This window comes from Peromyscus maniculatus, chromosome 2 (assembly GCF_049852395.1).
Source record: "Peromyscus maniculatus bairdii isolate BWxNUB_F1_BW_parent chromosome 2, HU_Pman_BW_mat_3.1, whole genome shotgun sequence".
NCBI lineage: Eukaryota > Metazoa > Chordata > Mammalia > Rodentia > Cricetidae > Peromyscus > Peromyscus maniculatus.
In genome coordinates, this window is record NC_134853.1 from 36,606,676 (window position 1) to 36,614,410 (window position 7,735).

The window sequence follows — 7,735 nt, forward strand, 5'->3', positions numbered from 1 at the left end:
AAACACTGGACCAACGAATGTAGATCAACAAAGGACAGACAGGGTAATCCTTTGCCTCAGTTTTCGGGAAACTCCCGGAGGGGCCTCATGCAGGCCCCCATAGCAAAACCAGTTCAAACCTTTCCTGCAGCTGTAGAGGAAATCCCTGCTCTGAGCGATTAAATAACCAAATGACTATTGGAATAAATCAGGCTGGTCAGGATGATGAAAAAGAGAGAATAGAAAATTCAGGAGAAAACATAAAGAAAATTTTTTGGCAAACTTCTATTAATGAACAGAGACCAAAATTAACGATAAAAATAAATGGTGTTTTGTTGTCTGGTCTGGTAGACACAGGTGCGGACATTACCATAATTGCACCAGAATTTTGGCATCCAGCTTGGCCTCTTCAGGAGGTAAACGTTCAACTGTTAGGAATTGGGACATTATCTGGAGTGAAACAGAGTGCAAGATGGCTGGAATGTATAGGTCCAGAAGGACAGAGAGGAAAATTAAAACCATATGTCGCTAACATAGCTATGAACCTGTGGGGTCGAGACTTGTTGCAACAATGGAATACTCAGATTAAAATCCCTCCAATCTCAGAAACAAATCATAAACTAGCACATGTTTCTGAGAGAAATATTAGAAGGCATTATTTTGAGTGGTCACCAGCCATCCATATTATACAGGAACAGGGCACAACAACTGATAATCTTCCAAAAATACCAACAGCTCTACCTTTAAAATGGTTAACAGACAAGCCTGTATGGGTTCAGCAATGGCCTTTAACAACAGAGAAACTCCAGGCTTTAGAAGAGCTGGTAGAAGAACAGTTAAATGCTCAGCATATTGAACAGTCAACCAGCCCTTGGAATTCTCCTGTATTTGTTATTAAAAAGAAATCTGGTAAATGGAGAATGGTAACAGACCTTAGAGCAATTAACAAAGTAATTCAGCCGATGGGCTCTCTACAATCTGGAATTCCTTTGCCTACTCTGTTACCAAAAGGATGGCCTCTCATAGTTATTGATTTAAAAGACTGTTTCTTTTCAATACCCTTACAAGAAAAGGACAAAGAAAGATTTGCTTTCACAGTGCCTACTTATAATAATTCTCAACCGGTTAAAAGATTTCAATGGAGGGTCCTCCCACAGGGAATGTTAAATAGCCCAACTCTGTGCCAATATTTTGTACAACAGCCATTGGAAGTGATACGTAAAAAATTTCCTAAATCTATAATTTATCATTATATGGATGATATTTTACTAGCTGACTCAAATGCAGATACTTTAGAAAGAATGTTTGAAGAAGTAAAGAAAATTTTGCCTTGCTGGGGATTACAAATTGCTCCTGAAAAAATACAAAGAGGAGATTCTATTAATTATTTAGGATATAAAATAGAGCTACAAAAAATTAGACCCCAAAAGGTGCAAATTAGGAGAGATAGACTACAGACTCTTAATGACTTTCAAAGATTATTTGGAGATATTTCTCATCTACGAACTATTGTTGGGGTAAAAAATGATGAACTGACTAATTTGTTCAAAACCTTAGAAGGTGACAAGGACTTAAATAGTCCAAGAGAATTATCACCTGAAGCTGAGAAAGAATTGGCCTTGGTAGAAAAGAAAGTACATGAAGGGCACGTGGATCGTATTGATCCAAAGCTGGATTGCATTTTGGTTATTTTACCCTCTAGGCATTCCCCTACTGGAATATTAATGCAGAGGGAAGATATTATATTGGAATGGATATTTTTACCAAATAAACCAAATAAAAAATTAAAAACTTATGGGGAAAAAATCTCTGACTTGATTTGGAAAGGAAAATTGAGACTTCGTCAATTAGCAGGAATAGACCCAGCAGAAATTGTCGTACCTTTAACTAAGGAGGACATTGAAAAATTATGGACAGAAAGTGAACCTTGGCAAAGAGCTTGCAGTAATTTTTTGGGAGAAATTAACAGCAAATATCCCAAAAGCAACAGAATTGATTTTATAAAGAGAGCTGATTGGATCTTGCCTCGAATTGTACGGCAAAAACCCATACCTGGAGTTCGTACATTTTATACAGATGCCAACAAACAAGGAAAGGCAGGTTACAAATCAGAAAATTTAAGTAAAGTGGTACAAAGTCCTTATAATTCAGTGCAAAAATCAGAATTGTATGCTATTCTGTTGGTATTAATGGATTTTTCAGAACCTCTCAACATAGTAACTGACTCTCAGTATGCTGAAAGAGTGGTATTACATATTGAGACTGCAGAATTTATCCCTGATGCTTCAGAATTAACTTCACTATTTATTCAATTACAAGATACAATCAGGAAAAGGAGTCATCCTTTATATATAACTCACATCCGATCTCATACTGGTCTGCCAGGCCCTCTAGCACAAGGCAATGATGAGATTGATAAATTATTGATAGGAAATGTGCTGGAGGCCTCAGAATTTCATAAAAAACATCATGTCAATAGTAAAGGTTTAAAAAAGGATTTTCCCATAACCTGGCCACAAGCCAAAGAAATAGTAAAGAAATGTCCTACTTGTTCCTTCTATAATCAAACACCATTACCAGCAGGATGTAACCCAAAGGGTACTCAGAGGAATGAAATCTGGCAGATGGACGTGTTTCACTTTGCAGAATTTGGAAAACTGAAATATGTACACCACACTATCGATACTTATTCAGGATTTCAATGGGCAACTGCTTTGAGTTCTGAAAAAGCTGATTCTGTAATCACTCATTTGCTAGAAGTTATGGCCATTATGGGTATACCTGCACAAATCAAAACTGACAATGCTTCATCATATGTCTCTGTTAAAATGAAACAGTTTTTTGCTTATTACAATATAAAGCATATTACAGGTATACCACATAATCCTACAGGTCAAGCAGTTATAGAAAGGTCAAACAGAACTCTAAAGGATATGCTAAATAAACAGAAAGGAGTAACAAAAACCCCCAGAAATAGACTGCATAATGCTCTATTAACTTTGAATTTTCTGAATGCCAATGAGAAAGGAACAACAGCTGCAGAGAGACATTGGGTAATAGAAAAAACTACAGAATTAAATCAGCCTATATACTTTAAGGATGTGCTGACCTCAGAATGGAAGCCAGGGTATGTATTACGTTGGGGACGAGGTTTTGCTTTTGTTTCTATAGGAGAAGATAAGCTGTGGGTACCATCAAAATTGATAAAGGTTCGATTTGAACAAGAGAAACCTCTTAATTAGAGGAGGTGATAGTTCATCAACCAGCATGAACATCCAATTTAAACTAACTTGTACCTGTAACACATGTCTTTTCATTTAATCAGATAATAACTTGCCAAAAAGGAACATCCCCAAAATTAGTCTTGGGGGAAGGTTTTTGTTTTTGTCTTTTAGGAGAATGAAGGTTAAGGAATCTGAAGGACACAAGACAAATGAGACAACTGAAGAAAAGGGACAAATCATCTATCCCAGGAAACAGAGTATATTGGAGTATATGGCATATGGGTATATATTATCTAAAAAAATTTATGTCTTCTTAAATGTTTGTTTCTGCTTTTCTCTAAAGATTTAACACTATTGGTTTTCTAATAGTCCCAGTTCAATTAAAATTTAAAGCTGACTTTGGAGTTGGAGAATGGCTCTCTCCTTCTTTAAACTCAAGCATGTTGTTAAAATGAAAATACAAACTCCCTGTATCATGACAGAATAAAAGAGCCATTTTCTGCTATGGGACAGGACAAAAGCCAAATTAATTAAGGGACTATTCTATTACTAATCTCAACTCTTTGATTCTATTCTGATTCTTTAAACTTTTCTTAAAGTATAAATTTTATATCAAAATTTACAAGATTAATATATATATACATTTTAAACTTTGTTAAGATATGAATGGTCATATAGAGTACTAACTAATTCTAGAAAAAAGGCTTCAGTTAGCTGCATATATATGTCTTTGTGTTCGAGTCTCTTATCAGTTTTCTGCAGGAAATCACGGCCAGGCCTAACATCAACTGAAGTCTCCGGAAAGAAGATGGGGCCCCACAACAACAACAACAACAACAATTCCACGTGGACAATAATAATATCACTAAGCTGACAAACATCATCTACAGATCAGCTTTGAACTACAAGGTGCTCAGAACAATTTTGAGATGACTAGCTGAGATGATCCAGTCTCAAAGACTACTTGAATAAGGACTTGAGATAAACCCTGAACTTTGGCTTTATACACAGACTGGATAATAATGAAGGATATAGTTACCTTTCCTAGAATTTGACAATTAACCTAAAAAATTTTCTTTCAGGATAAAGATAACTTCGCCCATACCCAGCAGGAAGCAATTTTAAGAATGACGCCCACATTCCCAAAGAGGTGGTGTGGGGCGGGTGGTTTTTTTTTGGTTCTTTTAATGGGTTTTGGGTCTGGGATAATTTTCATTATTTAGGGGGGTAGGTTACAAGTTGTCAAGGGTTAGGAAAAAGGCTAAGCAAAGGAGATTAGATTTAAGGTTCTTGTTTAAAAAAAAAAAAAGAAAGAAAAGAAAAAGACAATTACTAGTTTTAAATACTTTACATTATTACCAACTATTAGGATATAAAGAAATGAAAGTTAGTAGTTAGACATTACAATAGAAATTGTAGTCATATTAGATATGTTTTAAAAATTGAGCAGATATATTTTAGACAGGTCATCTTCAAACCCTTCAGAGATCTAACGAATATGGCATTTAAAATATTTTAATAACTTAGAAATTTTTCTTTTTTGAGACATGTCAGCTCCTGGCAGTACCAATCTACTTCAGAGAAAATATGGGCATTGAAGAAACTGCATATGGAGTTAATTTTCATTGTGGCAAAAGTTAGTCACTGGACAACAAAGTATCCTCAAATCAACAGGACAAAATGGACAGACAGAACACGAAACAAAGGACTACCGATTCCTGCCAAAACAAGTATGGTTATGGCTTTATCAGAAGGCATCTTCTGAGGCCAGGACAATATGGCACCATCCCTGAAGTGGCCTTCACAATCTGGAAAAGGTACAGTGCCCTTTTCTTTGAAGGCAGCTGAACAGGCAGTGGGCCGATGGCTTCTGTTGTGCAATGGAACAGCAACTGAAAGCTCACGCCTCTCAATAGTAGACTGGCATTTAATAGAGGGATGTGGAGAAGGGCATGCTTAGATGAAGCCATATATACACAGCCAAGAAGAATGGACAGCTGAATTCAAAAACCATCAACAATTTCCAGAATTTAAAATCCTGAATCATGACATGACACTAGTGGAATTCAGGTGTTTCTGGTACATGGACTGCTCTCACCCAGTGTGAGGTTGAACTGTTGACCTTGTGTACAACCTACTTCACAAATGAGTCTGTCAGATACGCTAAGCCTATAGGCTGAAGATGATGCCCCAACACTGTGGAGAAACCTCAGGTGACTGTCCAGGCAGCTGGCTGTTTCTGTCAACTCACAAAATTTTTGGAAGTTGCTTTTGTGCACTTCCTGTTTTTATTTTTGTTAGCTAATATTATTTCCTTCTTGGGTCTCTGAGGGAGTTGAAGATTAGTTAGTTATAGTTGAAGATTAATTAGGATAGAAAGTGAATTAGATACATTTTGGACTTACTAAAATAGGATAGATAAGGGAATTATTTTCTCTGATTTGTCAAATACAAATGGACTAGACATCGTTTAGGTATTTGTTACTTGTATATATTGTATATAGTTATTGTACTTTTGTATATAGTTTTTCTTTTGTTAGTTATAACCTTTTGCCTTTTTTCTTTTTATTAAAATAGAAAAGGGGAAATGTGGTGATATTTTATTTGTACTGAAATGTTATTTTAATTTTATGTTAATAAATAAAGTTGCCCTGGGGTCAGAGCTATTAGAGCCATAGTGAGAGCGTGGTGGTTAGAAGAGCTAGGTAGATTTCTGTGTGTTCAGGGATACAGCCAGTATTGGAGACATACGCCTTTAAGACCTGGAGGGCGGTACTTACAGGCAGTGATGAGGCAGTCATGTGGTTGGGTTTACAACCAATGAGAAGGCAGAACAGAAAGATTATTTAAACAGGGACACAGGAAGTACCTCCCTCTCTCGGGGAAGCTAGGAGCACTGCAGGAGGTAAGATTTTATCTCTGAGCTCTGACCTCTCGGCTTTTCTCTTTTACCTTGGCTCTGTGTTTCTTATTTTAATAATACGATTGGTTACATCAACAAGGGAATCTTGAGTTCAATCCTTAGCAACACCCCTCCCATAACATTCGGAATGTATTTAAATAAATGTTTTCTTCAGCTCATACATTCTCTTATTATTCTATCATTATCTAACATCACTTATCACCAAATACTGAAGTATCTCTTAGAGCAATGGTTTTTAAACTCCTTTTCTGTGCCTTGGCCCTTCCTTCCTCTGGTCTTAGATACCTTTCCTTTGGCAGAAATGCTCATGTACCTATTATTGTCTCCCCTAGTGACCCCACTGATGCAATGTCGAGTGCCCCAGTGAATACACCCCTAAATTCTTTCTAAAATCCCTGCAAAGCACTGTTCAACTTATTCTGATAAATGTCACTAGACTTCCCAGACTCTTGAGCTTTTCCTGCATACTACCCATCTCGGTTTTTTGTTTGTTTGTTTGTTTGGTTGGTGAATGTCAGCTTGAGGTAGCCTAGCCTATAGAGCTGAGCTCAGCCTTTATCTTCATGCTGGAGTGGGGACCCACAGCTATTCTATGACCTCACTTCCAGATCTGTTTTAAAAGCAGATGGCTGTATGGCATCATGCTGGTTCCTTAGGCTCTCTGGCTGCCAGTGCTTGAGGGACTGTCCTTTTACTGAGTCAGCTGGGTGGTTAGTTTTCAGATGGCCTTACTTTTAAGCTAGTTATCAGGAAGGAAAAATCATGCAAACTAACTATGGGTAAATTCTAGAAGTGCCTGATCAGTACAGAAACATAAAGGTCAAACTCCATAGGACTTATCAACAAATAATGGATACTCACCAGTTTTGATACTTGTAGTTTAAAGTGATCAATATTAAAATCCAGTTTACACCCATGATTTTTAACTGAGGAGCAAAATGGGTTGGATTTTGATTTTTATATAAATATTTCAGCATATAGGAGTTGCACTTTTTATGTACTGGTTTGTTTTTGAGACTAAATCTCATTCTTTAACCAGGGCTGGCCTGTAACTTTTATGTAGCTCAGGCTAGCCTCAGATTCACAGCATTCTTTCTGCCCTGGTTTCCTGAATGGTGGTTTTATAGGTATGAGCCACTATGCCTGGCTAGTTAGTATATTATCATATGTGCTTTTAAAAATGAAGAGAAACTTCCGAATATTAAATACTAAAATTGAGAATTTGTTATTATCAATGATTGGTGTTATTGTAGTAGGCAGTTATTTCTCTTAAATACATCTGTATTATACCACATTTGGTGGACATTGATTGGCTCATAATGATGTAATCTAGATGTACTTTAAACCAAATGGTCCTGGTCCAGCAATTCTTCCCCCTTAACCTCTGTACAGAAAGTGGTGCTAAAATCTCCTTGGAAAGGAGAGAATCCTTCACTGTTTTCCCTAGTAAAACTCCAGATCAGGTAATGCTGATTCACAGCTTCACAGAGGATGGCAAATAGAGCAAAAAATAATCTACACATCAACACATAACCGTTTAGACCAGTGTTTTTCAACCTTCCTTATGCTGTAACCCTTTAATACAGTTCCTCATGCTGTGGGGACCCCC